The sequence below is a fragment of the Salmo trutta genome, chromosome 15, assembly GCF_901001165.1.
Source record: "Salmo trutta chromosome 15, fSalTru1.1, whole genome shotgun sequence".
In the NCBI taxonomy this organism is placed as follows: Eukaryota; Metazoa; Chordata; class Actinopteri; order Salmoniformes; family Salmonidae; genus Salmo; species Salmo trutta.
The window spans coordinates 34385621-34406885 of record NC_042971.1 but is presented as its reverse complement, the minus strand read 5'-3'; the positions used below and the strand labels follow the sequence as shown (position 1 = coordinate 34406885).

At 41.2% G+C, this 21265-nt stretch overlaps 1 long non-coding RNA gene across 1 annotated transcript in view; it reads right to left on the bottom strand.

The window, feature by feature from the left end:
• The window catches only part of LOC115148870 (uncharacterized), a 36493-nt gene that overhangs the window by 14128 nt on the left and 1100 nt on the right, over positions 1–21265 (bottom strand). Inside the window, exons 2-3 of the long non-coding RNA XR_003866758.1 lie at positions 9296–9363; positions 8648–8752 (exon numbers count right to left, since the gene is read on the bottom strand). This is a non-coding gene — a long non-coding RNA (uncharacterized LOC115148870). The remainder of the gene's footprint in view (positions 1–8647; positions 8753–9295; positions 9364–21265) is intronic.

Sequence of the window (21265 nt, the reverse complement as noted above, 5' to 3'; positions counted from 1 at the left end):
TGGTGACTGACGGGTGGTTAGCACAAAACCAGCCATGATGTGGCCCTTTGTCATCAAGGCCAGAAACAAAAGTCTGAGCCCCTATGACACATAAATGCAATCAGGTCAGGGAAATTACTGTACAGACAGGCAGGGTTTGGGGCTACTGTTGCTACATAGAGAACACACACATTAAAACACACTATAGTATACTATGGTATAAATTCTATAGTATTCACTTTGGTGTTTTTTCAGACATGACTGTAGTATAATGTAGTATTTACAGTTTACTATAGTTGAAATAATGTAGTAAAAAAATATGTAGTATATACTGTACTATAGTAATTACTGTAGTGTTTTTTTTACTGTAGCATATGTGCAATTTGGTAACCGATGATGCTGAGACTCAGATTTTTCACTTTAAAATGTCAAACAAAAACCAGTTATTGCAACATTATACAAACAGCACAAACTGTCATTGTTACCAAACTGTGCATCTGCGCTGACATTTTTCAAAGTAGTCCTTTTTTTAAAACTTTGCAATTATTCGTTTTTGTTTGACATACATTTTAAAGTGAAAAATCTTTAACTGTGAAATTGCCCATTTCCATAACCTGTAGGACTGGGGTATAAGCGGATAGGATCTGAACCCCCCCCCCCTTTACCCTCAGAACAGCCTCAATTCGTCGGGGCATGGACTCTACAAGATGTCAAAAGTGTTCCACAGGGATGTTGGCCCATGTTGACTCCAATGCTTCCCAAAGTTGTGTCAAATTAGCTGGATGTCCTTTGGGTGGTGAACCATTCTTGATACACATAAGAAACTGTTGAGATGAAAAACCAGCAGCGTTGCAGTTCTTGACACAAACCGGTGCACCTGGCACCTACTACCAAACCCTGTTCAAAGACACTTCAATATTTTGTCTTTTCCTTTTTGTTGTTGACTTTTACCCCTTTTTCTCCCCAATTTTGTGATATCCAATTGGTAGTTACAGTCTTGTCCCATCGCTGCAACTCTCCTACGGACTCAGGAGAGCAGAAGGTCGAGAGCCATGTGTCCTCCGAAACACGACAGTGCCAAGCCGCAATGCTTCTTGACACACTGCTTGCTTAACCAATGTGTTCAGAAGAAACACCATCCAGCTGGTGACCAAAGTCAGCTTGCAGGTGCCCGGCCCACCACAAGGAGTCGCTAGAGCGAGGTGGGACAAGGAAATCCCGGCCGGCCATACCCTCCCCTCACCCGGACAACCTGTCATGGCCGGCTGTGACACAGCCTGGGATCGAACCGGGTCTGTAGTGATGCAGTGCCTTAGTACACATACACAATCAATGTCTCAATTGTCTTAAAAATACTTCTTTAACCTATCTCCTCCCCTTCATCTACACAGATTGAAGTGGATTTAACAAGTGACATCAATAAGGAATCATAGTTTTCACCTGGATTCATCTGGTCAGTCTATGTCATGGAAAGAGCAGGTGTACTTAATGTTTTGTATACTCAGTGTACAATCTATACTTGGCATGTAGGTTTCTCACTTATGGGTGCAACCAATTGGGATATGGGGGAGGGGAAAGGGCAGGGTATAGTGTTTTTGCGGACATTACTGTAGTATTTACTGCAGTGTTTTCTTGTGGATATTACTGAGGTATTACTATAGTATTCTTTTTTCATGTAGGGAGTTGAAGAGGGGGATGTGAGGAGGGGGATAAGGATGAGTAGGGCTATTGAGGGGATGGAGGGGTCAGGAGGAGATTTGTCACTCCTCTCAGACAGCAGATCTTAACAGTAAAAGTGGGGTTTTGGGGATTTTGTGTTCCTGTCCAGTCTGACTCCTGCTTACTCATTGCTGGACACAGAAGACGGGGGGTCTCAAATAAGGCTCTGTTTACCATTCAGTTACTGTTCAGCCCCCAACTGAGCAGGCAACCAGGAAACACTGGGTCTGGGATAGACCAACATAACAAAGACCAAGTTTTACAAACATGTTTTTGTCCTCTTCTCTATTGACACATGAACACCTCTGAGGGAGTTCACAGGTGTAGCCCTTTCCTGCAGTCAAATGACCTAGCGGCCTCATGGGTGGAATGTTATTCATATTTTTCATAAATTCATAACTAAAACATATTTTTTTAATCACCAAAAATGTGGTATTTCTGTGTCAAAAGCTTTTGTTATATTTCAGTCTTCTGTGATGTATGTAAAGTGTAATATTGGGATGCAAATTCAAAATGGAATATATTTAAACTCTATATCTGACATGGTTTAGAACTAGGAATAGATATAGTCCTTGGTTCACTCCAGAACTGTCTGCCCTTGACCAGCACAAAAACATGCTGTGGCGTTCTGCATTAGCATCGAATAGCCCCCGTGATATGCAACTTTTCAGGGAAGTTAGGAACAAATATACACAGGCAGTTAGAAAAGCTAAGGCTAGCTTTTTCAAACAGAAATTTGCATCCTGTAGTACTAACTCAAAAATGTTCTGGGACACTGTAAAGTCCATGGAGAATAAGAGCACCTCCTCCCAGCTGCCCACTGCTCTGAGGCTAAGAAACACTGTTACCACCGATAAATCCACTATAATTGAGAATTTCAATAAGCATTTATCTACGGCTGGCCATGCTTTCCACCTGGCTACCCCGGTCAACTGCCCGGCACCCTCCACAGCAACCCGCCAAAGCCCCCACCATTTCTCCTTCACCCAAATACAGACAGCTGATGTTCTGAAAGAGCTGCAAAATCTGGACCCATACAAATCAGCCGGGCTAGACAATCTGGACCCTCTCTTTCTAAAATTATCTGCCGAAATTGTTGCAACCCCTATTACTAGCCTGTTCAACCTCTCTTTCGTATCGTCTGAGATTCCCAAAGATTGGAAATCTGCCGCGGTCATCCCCCTCTTCAAAGGGGGTGACACTCTAGACCCAAACTGCTACAGACCTATATCTATCCTACACTGTCTTTCTAAGGTCTTCGAAATCCAAGTTAACAAAGAGATTACCGACCATTTCGAATCCCACCATACCTCCTCCGCTATGCAATCTGGTTTCAGAGCTGGTCAAGGGTGCACCTCAGCCACGCTCAAGGTCCTAAACATCATCATAACCGCCATCGATAAGAGATGGCGGTTATGTGCAGCCGTCTTCATCGACCTGGCCAAGGCTTTCGACTCTGTCAATCACCACATTCTTATTGGCAGACTCGACAGCCTTGGTTTCTCAAATGATTGCCTCGCCTGGTTTACCAACTACTTCTCTGATAGAGTTCAGTGTGTCAAATCGGAGGGCCTGTTGTCTGGACCTCTGGCAGTCTTTATTGGGGTGCCACAGGGTTCAATTCTCGGGCAGACTCTCTTCTCTGTATACATCAATGATGTTGCTCTTGCTGCTGGTGATTCTCTGATCCACCTCTATGCAGACGACACCATTCTGTATACATCTGGCCCTTCTTTGGACACTGTGTTAACTAACCTCCAGACGAGCTTCAATGCCATACAACTCTCCTTCCGTGGCCTCCAACTGCTCTTAAACACAAGTAAAACTAAATGCATACTATTCAATCAATCACTGCCCGCACCTGCTCGCCCGTCCAGCATCACTACTCTGGACGGCTCTGACTTAGAATACGTGGACAACTACAAATACCTGGGTGTCTGGTTAGACTGTACACTCTCCTTCCAGACTCACATTAAGCGTCTCCAATCCAAAATGAAATCTAGAATCGGCTTCCTATATCGCAACAAAGCATCCTTCACTCATGCTGCCAAACATACCCTCGTAAAACTGACAATCCTACCGATCCTCGACTTCGGTGATGTCATCTATAAAATAGCCTTCAACACTCTACTCAACAAACTGGATGCAGTCTATCACAGTGCCATCCGTTTTGTCACCAAAGCCCCATACACTACCTACCATTGCGACCTGTACACTCTCGTTGATTGGCCCTCGCTTCATACTCGTCGCCAAACCCACTGGCTACAGGTTATCTACAAGTCTCTGCTAGGTAAAGCCCTGCCTTATCTCAGCTTATTGGTCACCATAGCAGCACCCACTCGTAGCACGCGCTCCAGCAGGTATATCTCACTGGTCACCCCCAAAGCCAATTCCTCCTTTGGTCGTCTTTCCTTCCAGTTCTCTGCTGCCAATGACTGGAACGAACTGCAAAAATCTCTGAAGCTGTAGACTCATATCTCCCTCACTAGCTTTAAGCACCAGCTGTCAGAGCAGCTCACAGATCACTGCACCTGTACATAGCCCATCTGTAAACAGCCCATCTATCTACCTACCTCATCCCCATACTGTATTTATTTATTTATCTTGCTCCTTTGCACCCCAGTATCTCTACTTGCACATTCATCTTCTGCACATCTACCATTCCAGTGTTTAATTGCTATATTGTAATTACTTTGCCACCATGGCCTATTTATTGCCTTAACTTACCTCGTTTGCACTCACTGTATATAGACTTTTTGTTTTCTTTTGTTCTACTGTATTATTGACTGTATGTTTTGTTTATTCCATGTGTAACTCTGTGTTGTTGTATGTGTCAAATTGCTATGCTTTATCTTGGCCAAGTCGCAGTTGCAAATGAGAACTTTTTCTCAACTAGCCTACCTGGTTAAATAAAGGTGAAATAAATAATAAATAAAATGGTACAGATGTCTTCTTTTTTTAATTCCATAACAATGTGTGTGAGGTGTATACTTTTGTTTCAAAGTAGATTTGTTTAAGACTACCCAGAAACACTCTGTGTGACCCTGATTTAGCCCACTGCAGTAAAAGGAAAACAAGATGATACTACCCCATTGTACCACTCATACAGGGAATCAACATTTGAGTGGGTTCTCACAATGGTAATGTGCATCTGTTGAAACCCACTGAAACACAGAGCCTATAACTAAACTAGTAGGAATGTGGAAGTTAGGGAGGCTATCATAATGGAGATTACTTCTCTCCTATTGTTTAGACCAGACTGTGTGTCACGGGTACTGAAAGTAAAAGGCAATAGCAGAAACTTCTGCTTAACAATAAACCATTTCCTCTAAGCTTTTACTGTCCGTTTCATAATGGAAGGACATTTACTCATGTCTCCGCCCAGCTAAACCAAACTGAGCTATTTCAACATTTTACAATTAGGACTATAAAACCAAAATTCCTTAAATGTTATGATATAATTTTTGATAGTTCCTATCAATATTTCAAAAGCTAGCCACATCACCACAGTACCGTCAGAAAACCAGATCCAGTTCAGAGTATGACAGGGTTAAGAGTTATGAAAAGGCCTTCATCCTCTGGGCCTCGTGTCATTGTTGACAAGAACAGATTGTTCTTGTGAATCTAAACGCTCCACCTACCTGAAGGTACAACCCAGTTATCCAGCTCTCAAAGGGCATTTGAGGTGGCTGAGTATTACGCCCACACAGAAAACACATTGAGGTGGCCCAGTATTACGCCCACACAGAAAACACATTGAGTTGGCCCAGTATTACGCCCACACAGAAAACACATTGAGGTGGCCCAGTATTACGCCCACACAGAAAACACATTGAGGTGGCCCAGTATTACGCCCACACAGAAAACACATTGAGGTGGCCCAGTATTACGCCCACACAGAAAACACATTGAGGTGGCCCAGTATTACGCCCACACAGAAAACACATTGAGGTGGCCCAGTATTACACCCACACAGAAAACACATTGAGGTGGCCCAGTATTACGCCCACACAGAAAACACATTGAGGTGGCCCTGTATTACACCCACACAGAAAACACATTGAGGTGGCCCAGTATTACGCCCACACAGAAAACACATTGAGGTGGCCCAGTATTACACCCACACAGAAAACACATTGAGGTGGCCCAGTATTACACCCACACAGAAAACACATTGAGGTGGCCCAGTATTACACCCACACAGAAAACACATTGAGGTGGCCCAGTATTACACCCACACAGAAAACACATTGAGGTGGCCCAGTATTACACCCACACAGAAAACACATTGAGGTGGCCCAGTATTACACCCACACAGAAAACACATTGAGGTGGCCTAGTATTATGCCCACATAAAAAACACCTCCAAATCCCCCTAGTGCATTGTTCCTCTGCTTTGGCCCACAGGGGAGAACGTTCACCTGTTCACCATTACAGTCTATCATATTGCCTCTCCATACCCACTCTTACAGGACAACAACTACACAGCTCTGTGACTCACAGTACAGTGCAGTATACTGTCAATGTAAAACAACAAAGAAGTGCCGTCTAATAGACAAAAATTCTCTGCATTCTTTCCAGACATAACAGAATGGGGAAAAGAACAAGAGAAGCTGAGAGAACAGGAGTTTGTTCAGAACGTTCAGATAGAAATGTATTGTTTACACGGGACATGATCTGTCAGGTATAGAGCATTGTGTCAGCTATATTCATTACATTTCTATCCTCAACACAGAATGTTTCATCTCACTAAATACACCACAGGTCGACGCCAACCAGTTGTGATGGTAAGCCTGGTTCAGTTTCCAGTCAGTGTGTATCATTGTAATGCTGGCCCTGGCCATGTCAAACAAGGAGGGGCACACCTCTGATCCTGCCTGGATATGGAGAAAGTCATCGGCCCAGGGGACACCAGACCTAATCGTCTCTATGATGCTGCTGCCCACGCCACTCTCTGTATCATCACAGACAGTGTTTATCTTCTGTACAATGGGGTTTTCTCTATGGCCACCACCCATACAACAAGGTTTCCCTCACTACTTGGGTATCTAGAGAAAGTTAGCCAAGTGAATTTAACATTACTAGAGAGATAAAGAGGATAAGTTTTCTTTTTTTAATCAATCTTATTGAACGTCACATAATGAATCAACTTACTCAATTGGCACCCTACAGTCTTTGGTCATTTTTTGTATTTTGATTTATAAAATAGTTTATAGAGGATTTAGAAAGATAATCCATTAAGCATACAGACACTGTCTAACATGGCACAAAGTGGATTAAGTCCTTAATCCTTCCATGCATGGGGAAAAACTGAATCAACTTTTACACAGTAATCATCAGTGTATACTTCTTTGCAGTACAAATTCACTTTTCAGTTCAATAAATAAAACACAGGTTCCTTATTCGTTTTCTCAAGCGATAAAAAAATATTATCCCTACTAAAGTACACTATATATACAAAAGTATGTGGACAGCCCTTCTAATGAGTGGATTCAGCTATTTCAGCCACACCCATTGCTGACAGGTGTATAAAATCAAGCACACAGCCATGCATTCTTCATAGACAAACATTGGAAGTAGAATGGACTTATTAAAGAGCCCAGTGACTTTCAACGAGGCACCGTCATAAGATGCCACCTTTCCAACAACTCAATTTGTCAAATTTCTGCCCTGCTAGAGCTGTCCCGGTCAACAGTAAGTGCTGTTTATTGTGAAGTGGAAATGTCCAGGAACAACAACGGCTCAGCCGCGAAGTGGTAGGCCACACAAGCTAAAATAAAAAATAATAATAATAAAAATCGCCTGTCCTTATTTGCAACACTCACTCCCGAGTTCCAAACTGCCTCTGGAAACAACGTCAGCACAATAACTGTTTGTCGGGACCCTCATGAAATGGGTTTTCGATGGCTGAGCAGCCGCACACAAGCCTAAGATCACCATACGCAATGACGAGTGTCAGCTGGAGTGCTGTAAAGCTCGCCACCATTGGAATCTGGAGCAGTAGAAACGTGTTTTCTGGAGTGATGAATCACGCTTCATCATCTGGCAATCCGACGGACGAATATGGGTTTGGCGGATGCCAGGAGAATGCTACCTGCCCCAACTGTAAAGTTTGGTGGAGAAGGAATAATGGTCTGGGGCTGTTTTTCATGGTTCGGGCAAGGCCCCTTAGTTCCAGTGAAGGGAAATCTTAAAGCTACAGCATACAATGACATTCTAGACGAATCTGTGCTTTCAACTTTGTGGCAACATTTTGGTAAGGCCCTTTCCTGTTTCAGCATGACAGTGCCCCCGTGCACAAAGCGAGGTCCATACAGAAATGGTTTGTTGAGATCGGTGCACAGAGCCCTGACTCAACCCCATCGGAAACCTTTGGGATGAATTGTAACGCTGGCTGCGAGCCAGGCCTAATCGCCCAACATCAGTGCGCGACCTCACTAATGCTCGTGGCTGAATGGAAGCAAGTCCCTGCCGCAATGTTCCAACATCTAGTGGAAAGCCTTCCAGGAAGAGTGGAGGATGTTATAGCAGCAAAGGGGGAACAAACTCCATACTAATGCCCATGATTTTGGAATGAGATGTTCAACGAGCAGGTGTCCATATACTTTTGTTCATGTAGTGTATGTAACCCTGAGTGTAGCAGCTGCTTTCACAAAATGGATGACAGACCCTGCTTTCACTGCACAAAATGGCCTCCTTACACTCTTAGCTGAGTACAGCACAGGAGGATCCCTCCTTAACCTCCACATAGTTTTACTATCATGTCTGAAATATCCATATTCAAAACAAACTATAGCCTTGATCGATCAATTCTATACAAAAAAACTTTACATCAAACTACGGACCTGAGTAGTCTCTTTGTCATGACAAAAAATACATAAGAAAAGTGTTGTGTGCAAGACATTTTGTACATTCATTTCTGCCATGTGCTGGTATACAGTACACTCACCTCGAATGTGCATTTTGACTATGGCTTTCCCAATTAGCGTTGCTCCAAAAAAGGTCCAAAAGGGAACCATGTTATATCTGCCAGGTCAAACAGTGGATTGAGAATCTGGAGAACGAGATAATATATATTAAATATCAGAAAGGAATATGGATAAGTGACAACAATTATAGAGCAAAGAAACAACGTAACTCTATAGAAGAGTGCAAGGACTCAATATTGTTCAGTCCAAACACAGTTTTGTTAAATGCTCCTATGTTTTAAGTATTTAGCACTGACTGGAGGTATTTAACGGATTAGTAATACAATGACTAAAATACCCAGAATAAAGATAGCTTTATATTAACAATAATAATGATTCATCTGTTCGGTCTGCTGGTGTGAGGATTGAGCCGTCAGCAGTTCACTTTAAATTGACAGACAGTTTCATTATGCACAGAAATGTATGCACAGAAATGTATGCACAGAAATGTATGCATAGAAATGTATGCACAGAAATGTACGCACAGAAATGTACGCACAGAAATGTATGCACAGAAATGCTATTTTAAAGGTTTGAATTTAGACTGTAGTCACTTTCTTGTATTTTCAGACATTAATAGGGATGATGATTTTTTGTTTTATAGAATAGAGTTATGTGATTTCACTTACAGAGGCGCAGACTAGAATTCCAACGAATCCAACCCTCTGAACCATTTTCTGCACTTGCACTGCAAGTCCTGAAAAGAATAATGGCAAATACTTAACAGATCATTCTATACATAGCATGTCATTCTCATTAGCATGACAACATAGCAATGTAATGTATGTATCTTTAATTATTAAAATATGATTATGATTAACATATGATTTTCAGATTAACAGATTCAATTTTGTTCAGCAGTTTACATCAAAAGCTACACAGGGTCTTCTGAAAGTATTCACACCCCTTGACTTATTCCACATTTAGTTGTGTTACAAAGTGGGATTAAAATTCATTTAATTGTCAACGATCTACACAAAATACACTGTCATGTGAAAGTGGAAGAAAAATTCTAACATTTGTAAAAAAATAAAAATATTAAAATAAAACAGTAATATATGTTGATTAGATAAGTATTTAACCCCCGAGTCAATACATGTTAGGATCACGTTTGGCAGCGATTACACCTGTGAGTCTTAGAGAGTGGTATTCAGTAATGTGTTGTATTCGATTTGCCCCAAACATAATACTTTGTATTCAGGACAAAAAATGAATTGCTTTGCCACATTATTTGCTGTATTTCTTAGTGCCTTGTTGCAAAGCATGTTTTGGAAAAAAATTGTATTCTGTACAGGCATCCTTCTTTCACTCTGTCAACTAAGTTAGTTTTGTGGAGTAACTACAATGTTGATCCATCCATCCTATCACAGCCATTAAACTCTAACTGTTCTAAAGTGGAACTGACGATCATTAAAAACATACAATCAGTCAAAAATATCAAATTCACAGTTTATGCTACAAAACCAACTTTCTAAGAAGTTTTCAAAATAGGTTCTATTTGACGCAACATTCCATGACGTACACTAAGGCATTGTTGGCAGAATAGATCAATGCAGTTCAATGCATGATTAATATAATTCACCAATACATTTCTTGGCTGTCTCTATTCGAGATGCACTTTTTCAGTTACAATAACAAAAATTGCAAAAATGTAACGAATGTAACTAAGGCTGGGAATGTCAATACAATCAAGCTAGCAAGGGAGAGGTCATTCTTATGATCATTGCCCTTGCTAGTGGACTACAGGAAAAGAAGGACCGAGTACGCCCCCATTCTCATTGACAGGGCTGTAGTGGAGCAGGTTGAGAGCTTCAAGTTCCTTGGTGTCCACATCACCAACAAACTAACATGGTCCAAGCACAACAAGACAGTCGTGAAGAGGGCACGACAAAACCTATTCCCCATGGGCATGGGTCCTCAGATCCTCAAAAGGTTCTACAGCTGCACCATCGAGAGCATCCTGACTGGTTGCATCACTGCCTGGTATGGCAACTGCTCAGCCTCCGACTGCAAGGCACTACAGAGTGTAGTGCGTACGGCCCAGTACATCACTGGGGCCATGCTTCCTGCCATCCAGGACCTCTATACCAGGCAGTGTCAGAGGAAGGCCCTAAAAATTGTCAGACTCCAGCCACCCTAGTCGTAGACTGTTCTCTCTGCTACTGCATGGCAAGCGGTACCGTAGAGCCAAGTCTAGGTCGAAGAAGCTTCTAAACAGCTTCTACCCCAAGCCATAAGACTACTGAACATCTAATCAAATGGCTACCCAGACTACTTGCATTGCCCCCCCCCCCCCCCCCGCACTGCTGCTACACTCTGTTATTATCTATGCATAAGTCACTTTAATAACTCTACCCACATGTATACATTACCTCAAATTACCTCGTCTAACTGGTGCCTCCGCACATTGACTCTGTACCGGTACCCCCTGTATATAACCTCACTACTGCAATTTTACTGCCGCTCTTTAATTATTTGTTACTTGATTTCTTTTTTTTGTGGTATTTTTCTTAAAACTGTATTGTTGATTTAAGGCTGGTAGGTAAGCATGTCACTGTAAGGTCTACACATGTTTTATTCGGCACATGTGACAAATAAAATGTGATTTGAATTTATGAGTGCAACACCCGCTGGATATGACCGGTGTCAGTAAATGTAGGCAAAATAAGTAATAGCCAGGAACACTCTAAAGTTAAATGGTCATAGTAAGGTGTTCTTAGCCAGTTAGCTTGGGTGCTTGGTTGGGACAAGTATACATTGGCAGGCAAGCAGCAGAAGGACGAGTATGCTACACTTGCCCACACTTGCTACACTTGTTTATCAGTACAATCTTGAAGGCCTACTAGCTGAAAAAGTTTGGGAGGGTTAATCTAATGTTCCTTCATTAGATTTCAGCTCATCTTGCCTGGCTAGCATTAGTTGTTGATCTTGTTGTTGTTGATGTGCATAACTGAGGGAGAGAGAGCCTACCCTTTCATGGTTGTTTGATCAATAGGACTGTAAAGTTCCCAAATATAAGAGGACCCTGTGGTTTTTAAATATTTGTAGAAATCCATTCAGGTGTATTTTGTGGCTTTTGGCGAATGCGTTCTAATGATCTATAGTCGCGCAATGGCAACTGTCTGTAAACCCACAGTCCAGTTCAAAATGAATGATGGCAAATGGCTTGTTTGTATAATTGTCTACTGTAGCGCAGATTGGCTATAGCACACCGGTCTGTGTAGACTCCAGTCTTGGACGAGACAGATGTTTTTATTAGGTTTTAATTGTCCAAACGCTCGGCCGGTTTCCCACTCTATATTGCTATATAATTTTTTACAAATGCTTTAGTATACGCAATTCCCAAACATTCTACAAAAATGACCATATCCAAGTGCTCTCTTGTCAGAAAATGTTTTAAGTGTCATATTCTTCCTGGGGGTGTATAGGAACTAATTTGAATAATTTAATGTTGCTAAAATGCTGTCAGTTCCACTTTAAAATCACCATTTGCCTCATGGTGAAATCCCTGAGCAGTTTCCTTCCTCTCCGGCAACTGAGTTAGGAAGGACGCCAGTATCTTTGTAGTGACGGAGTGTATTGATACACCATCCAAAGTGTAATGAATAAAGTCACTATGCTCAAAGGGATATTCAATGTTTTTTTGTTTTTTTATCCATCTGCCAATAGGTGCACTTCTTTGCGAGGCACTGGAAAACCTCCCTTGTCTTTGTGGTTGAATCTGTGTTTAAAATTCACTAGTCAACTGAGGGATCTTATAGATTATTGTATGTGTGGGGTACAGAGATGAGGTAGTCATTCAAAAATCATGTTAAACACTATTATTGCACAGAGTAAGTCCATGCAACTTAATGTGTTAAGCAAGTGTTTACTCCTGAACTTATTTAGGCGTGCCATAACAAAGGTGTTGAATACCTATTGACTCAAGACATTTCGGCTTTCATTTCTTATTAATTTATAAAAACGTAATTTCCATTTTGACATTATGGGGTATTGTGTGTAGGCCAGTGACACAAAACCTAAATGTAATACATTTGGAATTCTGGCTGTAACACAACAAAATGTGAATATGCTATCAATAACCGTTTCACTAATCTCTGGTGATTAAAGGTAGAAGGATTATCTCCTGCACATTTTGAATATATCACAGATGAAAACATGGTAGTAATATTTACTAAGTATAATACCAAAACATTTCTTATTCTACAATTTACCTCTGAACTTGAATCATTATGTAATAGGTTTCCAAATTGTTGGACGAAGCCTTAAATCAATCTTAGACGATCCTTGCACAATCAACACAAATGAAATTGATCCAATAAAAACAATTCAATTATTGACTTGGAGGAATTGCATTTGTTTTTATCTTATCGTCTCTAAGGAAATATCCTTCGGCATAGTGGTGTAAGTCATTTGTGAGTTCTGATGCATTTCTATCTTTCAAATGATACATACATTATATTAAAATGGGCTCGGCGGGGATGTGAGACTGAACATAAAAAAATGTGAGATTATGGGGAATATCAGAAGATTTATACACTAAAGAAAATATATTTACTTTGGGATTAGGACAAACCAGTGTCTTTTTTACCATATTTTCTCATTAATATGTTGCGTTATGTACCATAAATATTCAGAAAAAAGGAAGCTGGCATTTCATATGTACAAATACATCAGAGAACAGATAATATAACCAACATTTTTCGTTAATCAATTAGGGTTCATATTAAGTAAAGCTTTTTTCTCAATGAAGTAAATGTACAATTAACATATGGAATTGTGGCAAAAACGGAACATATTTATTTTTATTTAAAACGATACTGTGACACACTTCAGACTTTTTCCAAGTTATCTACAATCCCACTATTATCTAAATACATTATATTTCCTGTATATATAAATATTTCTGTTAACCAAAAAGCTTTTGTAAGCTCTGCAAAAATGCTGCACAGTCAATTGTCCTGTCAGTTGTCTAATTGGAACAAATCAACCACTGCAAACTCCTCCAAACACCTTTTCTACTGGGACATTATATATATTTACATCCCCTAACTGTTTCTTACCTCTGGTGACAGTTTTTAATCCATTATCATCAATGTCAGAAGACGACTAGACTAATTTCAAGGTCTAACATATTCTTAGTAATTCTGCTGCTTTTCCCCCATCTTTTCTGTCAACTCAACAAAAGGCTATTTTGAAAGCAATGACATGGATATTCCTCATCATACCTATGCTGGGAAGAGGAGGGTTAAGCTCTTGTTGATGTAGTTTAAAATATTTCTGGGAACTGTGAAGGAAGGATGGGGGAATTATCCTGGATTGATTACGATATGGTCATACTTCTGATGATTTTATTAGAATGCTACTAGAGATAACAGTACAAATTGTATGCATGTAACTTTATTTCTTCATTTGAGTTAAATTATTGTTTAGTTTTTTTACAGATATTTAACCATGATAATGCCCTAAGGTTGGTATATCAATTGAAGGGGAATGAAAAATGAAATGACAATTCTTTTAAACTAAAAACACACTGGGGGTAATTTGTAATGTTGAGGGTACTGTCTCACTTATATTTTATAGATGTATTATTGCTAAAAGTACATACAGACTTCTATTAATTGGACTCTAAAAATCTATTCTGTAGATATTAATTGTCCCAAGGATGAAACATTTCATTTGTTTGATATTAATTGATAAAAATATGGGTGTTATTAACTGCATTTTTAATACTTCATCCCTTTTATTATAAAACTAAAGAAATCTTTCCTTTGATATAAAATGAAAAATACATTTGAATTATGAGCTATACATTCAGTCTAATTGAAGGAATATTTAAGAACCAGTTTTACTTCTCTAAACAATGTGTTATACAGCACAAATTATAGCTCCAACCAGAAAACCACAGAGTTATTAGAATGCTGTTTCCTATTTGACTGATATGATCTGTACATGAGGTGGTATTGCATGTAAAAATATCAAACTAGAGGAAAATGTTGATTTTTTTTAGGAGGAATGACTTGAATCATTCACTACCTTTTAGTACGAGGTCATCTCTCAGGCTACATCTGATAGGAGGCATAAACCTTAACACTTAACTGATCCAGAACTCAAACTGCCATCTTTCAGATGACTGTAATTACCATATTCCTTCTGGTTAATGCTTTTTTTTTCATCAGTTTATTTGCTATATATTTTTCTTATACTACTTATTCTTATACTACTATATCTTATACTGCCCTCAAATCAGATAGGACGTGCCCCCTTGAATGAGCAATATATCCTCATCCAAATCATCAAGCTTTACAAGAAACTGATTAAACATCAATGCATGATGAAAATGTCATTCACAATAACTAAACAATAACACAACCTAAATGTACGGGTAAAATGTTTCACACATACCAGTAAATTTAAACTTGAGAGGTTTAAATTGACTGGGGGAGGGTAGTAAGATATGAGCATGCCAAATATGGTCAACAAAGCAGTAGAGTAATCGTGGCATTTTTTCAAGAGCAGAAGCCGGCCCACAGGGAATAAAAGAAGGGGGGGGGGGGCCAACTCACATCCACTCTGATTGGCTCACATTTTGAAATTCGCCCTAAGATTTTATCCAATCACAAAAGCTTTTCACAAGGATAAGCCTGCGTCTCTAATTCTAGCCTTCTGTTCCAGATTCTTTATTCCATATTTTATTTGTATTATTATTATATTTTTCTTGGGAGATGGAGCTGGATGTCTGTGGGGTAGGAATGTGTATGTGGCAGCAGGTTGCATTGGGCCAGTAACCGAAAGGTCACTGGTTCGAATCTCCAAGCCGACTAGGTGAAAAATCTGTCTGTGCCCTTGAGCAAGGCACTTAACCCCAACTGCTCCTGTATGTCGACCTGGATAAGAGTGTCTGCTAAAGGACTAAAATGTAAATGTTTACAGCTGAACCACTCTGGACCGTCTGTTGACAGCAAACATCTGACAACTGTAGAATAGTGGATTTATGTTTCAATAACTATGAACAGTTAGGAAAACAAGCACTGTTTAGTCAAATGGGTCACATTTATTAGATGACATTGCATTGGTATTGTTTACCAAGTCAGTAGAGTTCTGGATTTCCCCTCACTTGACTGGTATGGATGAGTGAAAGGAAAATGGCTACCTCTCTACCGAATGAAGTGAAGGTCCCAGTGGGCAGGGATATCGTGTGTATACACGTGACATTGCGATTTGCTCGAGGGACTCCCCATATGTGTACCTTCTGGACCACAAAATTGTCTATTGTACATGACCAGTGTTCAGAAATCCAGACACCACACAACGTGTATTGTATGCAGCTCATGGAAAATCACCATCTTGGCCAGGCTTCCACCCACGGCTGCCTCCCTCCGCCTCTCCCGTCACCGTCACCGCACAACGCGCTGTCCCCCAGGGCAGGGCTTACCAGCAATTACATTTTGGAGATCTTGTCAAGGGTGCAGGGTCATTAAAACCATGGGAGCATGGCTCCAGCCTTTTGCTGTCCGTCTCTTTACTCAGCACTCTGTACCACTACGCCCCCACATAAAGATAATGCCTACAGTGTGAAGTAAAAATCACATGTTTGATCTGCCATTTATATGTTAAGGCTATTATAGTTAGTGGCCCCATTTACTGCTATGGAGTTTCCTTCTTATTTTACTCTTTAAATGTATCCAAAAATACAATATCCATCTTTAGGGTAGTGTCTAAAGGTACAGAAGCTGGTCTCCCAAGGTAGGGTGACTGTCAGGGAGTTCTTAGTAATGAAATTACGTCAAACACGATGATTACATGGAATCCAGGTTCTAAGAATTCTAATGACAGTGAACTATCAGAGTTCATTCTATATTATTTACTGTTACGGAAAATGTCCACACAAAGGGGACCAATGAGCGCTATGTTTAACACAATAGTTTGAATACCAATGGTTACTGTTGCCAGAGAGATGACGAGAGATTGACGCAAATAGGCAGCCCAGTGGGAAAAAAGGAAAAGAGTTCACTGTTTCCCTCCACACATGTAATGATATAGCAACCCCTATTCTAAATTACGGGACTCTGTTTATATAAACAAACCAGCCCACTACATGTTTATGATAACAACTTGCTCTGATATCAATTTATAGAATATATGCATGACTCATTGAACTTATGAAAATACGTACTCCAAAATACAAATGTGTTCCTTATGACCTCAAAGGTTTGAAAACATGTGGGTGTTTGGATAATTAATTATTGTGCTTTTCTGAAGACTTTTGTAGACGTGATGAGGCTAAGGCAGCGTTTCCCAAACTTGGTCCTGGGGACCCCAAGGGGGGCACATTTTGGTTTTTACCCTAGCACTACACAGCTGATTCAAATAATCAACTAATCATCAAGCTTGAATCAGCTGTGTAGTGTTAGGGCAAAAACAAAACGTGCCCCCCTTGGGGTCCCCAGGACCAAGTTTGGGAAAGGCTGGGGTAGGGAGTTCAAAAATAGGCAGACGACAATGCAATCTGCATCTGGAAAGTGTCAGTTAAGGAAAAATCGATGCATAGCCTATACACAAGTCAACACCCACACACAGTTTCTCTCTCTCTCTCTTTCTTTCGCTCTCTTTTTTTCTGAATGAAACTCTTTCACACAGAGAGAAGACGACACACATCTCCAGAGCGGAGCGAGGCGAGCCCCGACAGAGAGATGGCTAAAGTTCATCTTATTAACGGCTCACAAGCCTGTTCCCTCTCTCTCTTTCAAACACACACACACACACGCAGCAGAGTGATTAAGGCTCCTAATGCAACCCAACCCAATCCCAGCCCCATAGTCCCTACAAAATTCAAATCTATCAACAAAAAAAAAAAAAACGGCCGAGTCCACGTTGACAAATTCTTTAACAAGCTGTGGTTGAAGGGAAGCTGGTTTTACTCTGACTCACCCCCTCCTTTCAAACAGTTTACTGGAAATAAAGGGTGAGGAGGAGGGAGGGGGCACTTTCAGAGAAGTCACGTGACGGGTCTGGACAAACCACAGCACAGAGAGCCTTTGAGTGGAGTGTAGTAGGCCAAGGAGAGGTGGGGGGCACAAGCCCAGCCCAGCGCAGATGGCTCTTATTCACAGGAGATACGATCCTGGGAGTTGGCAATCAAGAATTCACAGCGCTGGTAAACCCCTTCCATGCCGGCCAAACACTTAAAAACACAAAACACTTCAGGGAAACCACTGAATCACCAGGCTACCTTTAATTATAGAATGGAAATACATATAAAAAAAAAACTTCGGGGATGAGGATTCCAGGATTAGTTTTTAGAAACATAAGTATCATCCAAATGTTCCATTTCTGTATGATTTTTTTTTTGTTGATCAATGCTGACATCAACGTCTGGACATGCTTAGTAAAGTCATGACTTCATCATTCTTGAATAGCCATCTTGAAGGGGGGAAAACCATGTTCTTTTGCCGTCACTCAAGTGAGCTTGCTTGTGGCAGGAAGTTGGCATGTGCACGTTCTGAGAAATGACAATGGGTTTAAGTCAAGCTCCTGGCACATTGACACCCCTATGACCTCAGCGTAAGAGAGGAGAGAGTCAGCATCTCCAACCTGTTGTGGAGTCCAAAGACACGTCACACTCATAAATCATCACTGTTTAACCATTTACTCTCCGCAAACATACAAACTCAACACATCCGATCACACACTTTCTCTCCCACGTTGCCATTCAATCACCTCTTGATTTTCTATAATCGCTATTTTAACCTTAGTTAAAATAATGATGCAATATAAATCCACCAAAACGAGATGTCGATAATCACCGTGATGTCTTCTCTATAAAATGTATAGCATAATGAGCATGTGATGCAATAAGCGGCGTCTCTCGCTCTCGGCCAGTGAAAGAATGCAGCCCCCCCCACCGTTGTAGGTGATAGATGGAGAGGAAAGATAGGACAGAAAGGCTTCCGACTCCTGCAGCTCCTCCGTGGTGTAAGGAACCTGCTGCCTGATGCTGTCCCCCCACACGCACACACACCCGGTGAACGATATCAGCAGAAAGAGACAGAAACAGAGAGAGGGAGAGAGAGAGAGAGAAAGGGAGGGATATCAACGGAAACAGAGAATGTGTGACGGAGACAAAGTGAAAAAGGGAGAGAGAGTGGTAGAGCCTCAGAGCACTAATTCAGACCCAGCAGCCCTGAGGCAGCAGCCCTGAGGCAGCAGCCCTGAGGCAGCAGCCCTGAGGCAGCAGCCCTGAGGCAGCAGCCCTGAGGCAGCAGCTCTGTGGTCGGTGACATGTGTTTAACCCTTTTCTCAGAGGATGCAAAACAAACAACCAACGAGCTTTCCCTGATACCTCGTACACGTAAACCCTACGGCAGAGAAAATTAAGAAGAAATGACAAGAACATATCAAAGCGACCAAGATGAACGCATCAACGGACGAAAGGCGGCTCTCCACGATGAGACGTCACACATTCCCTCTCTTTCACTCTCCTCTCCCGCTCCTTCTCTCTTCCACTTCGTTGGTTCGTTCTGGTGGAGATCCGAGCGGGATTTATCGGTGTCGGATGATTTCAGACTCCAGACTCCCACGTGGTCTGAGGAACAAGGGAGGCTGCAGCAAGTGCCAACCTCTGCAGATGCCCATGGCATTAGTAATAAACTAAACATGACAGTAGGTACCCCCATCACTCCTGTGCCAGGGAGCACTCACCCACTCTATCAGTTCCACCAGTGTTTGTCACACCCTGCTGATCCACCGGATTAAAACACATCGAATCAACGTCAATGAACCTATTGGCACAAAGTAATCAATGTACAGTTGTGCCAGCCCGGGCCCTGAGTGTGAGCCTATAGAAATCTATTGAGACCAAATAAAGACTCATTAGGTTAGGTTTATACCAGCACGTTATGTCTATACCAGCATGTAAAGGAAAACAGGGTCCTTTTTTTTGGCACTGGCTTCTCCAAACCGTTTGCCTTACTACAGTAACTGCCTAAAGCCCTCAAACTCAACTCTGGACCTCTAAGCCAGTTCCACTGGATTTTTTCATTGTTCCCCTCTAATCAGAGACTGATTTAGACCTGGGACACCAAGTGTGTGCAATTATCAGGTAGAACAGAAAACAAACAGGCTCCGGACCTAGTAGGGTAAGAGTAGGCCTAAAGGCTGGTTTATACTTTGTCAACCGCCTCTGCGAATGTCGGTTTCCTTGTCGCAGACAGATGAGAATAGTTAAACTTTGACCCTGTCGCTGCATCAGTTGTCATGATTACCTGACTGAGCCAGCAACAAGACAGTGCTAAAGTTCTAAGATTATCCAGTAGAATGCCCTACTTTTATTTCATCACAACCGTAAGCTATTTTCTGTAATTAGCACGCCATTAACTTGTAAATAATTATCTTGCTGTGAGCTTATTTTCCTGTAATAATTAATAAAAATGTGCTGAAGTTAAGACGTTGTCAGCTATGATATGGTCATTATTTGAACTGGCTATACAGCTAATGTTAGCTAGCTAGCTAAACTCATTTTTAAACGGATGGGTTTATTGGGGTTAAAATACACCAGTTAAGCAATTTTGGACCACCAGGCTACTGATGTCGTGCAGCCTGTCGTTTTTGTGTTTATACTTTTTCATAACGACAACAATAGAATGTTCATGATGTCACTGCGATAACTGTCTACAGACATGTCGATAGACAAAGTATAAACCAGCCTTGTCTGTTTGATCTGTATTGTGCTGGAAAGCAGATGCACTCAGAGAAGACAGGTTAAGATTAGGGAGGCACAAAGTAATTGACACCAGTCTCAATGTCAACAGTGAAGAGGCGACTCTGGGATGCTGGCCTTCTAGGTACAGTTCCTCTGTCCAGTGTCTGTGTTCTTTTGCCCATCTTAATCTTTTCTTTTTATTGGCCAGTCTGAGATATGGCAGCATCCGGGAGTCGCCTCTTCACTGTTGACATTGAGACTGGTGTCTTGCGGGTACTATTAATGAAGCTGCCGGTTGAGGACTTGTGAGGCGTCTGTTTCTCAAACTAGACACGCTAATGTACTTGTCCTCTTGCTCAGATGTGCACCGGGGCCTCCCACTCCTCTTTCTATTCTGGTTAGAGCCAGTTTGCGCTGTTCTGCGAAGGGAGTAGTACACAGCGTTGTACGAGATCTTCAGTTTATTGGCAATTTCTCACATGGAATAGCCTTCATTTCTCAGAACAAGAATAGACTGAAGAGTTTCATTAGAAAGTTCTTTGTTTCTGGCCATTTTGGGCCTGTAATCAAACCCACAAATGCTGATGCTCCAGATACTCAACTAGTCTAAAGAAGGCCAGTTTTATTGCTTCTTTAATCAGAACAAAAGTTGTCAGCTGTGCTAACATAATTGGAAAAGGGTTTACTAATGATCAATTAGCCTTTTAAAATGATCAACATGGATTAGCTAACACAACATGCCATTGGAACACAGGAGTGATGGTTGCTGATGATGGCCTCTGTATGCTTATGTTTATACTCCATTAAAAATCAGCCGTTTCCAGCTACAATGGTCATTTACAAAATTAACAATGTCTACACTGTATTTATGCTACATTTGTGTTATTTTAATGGACAA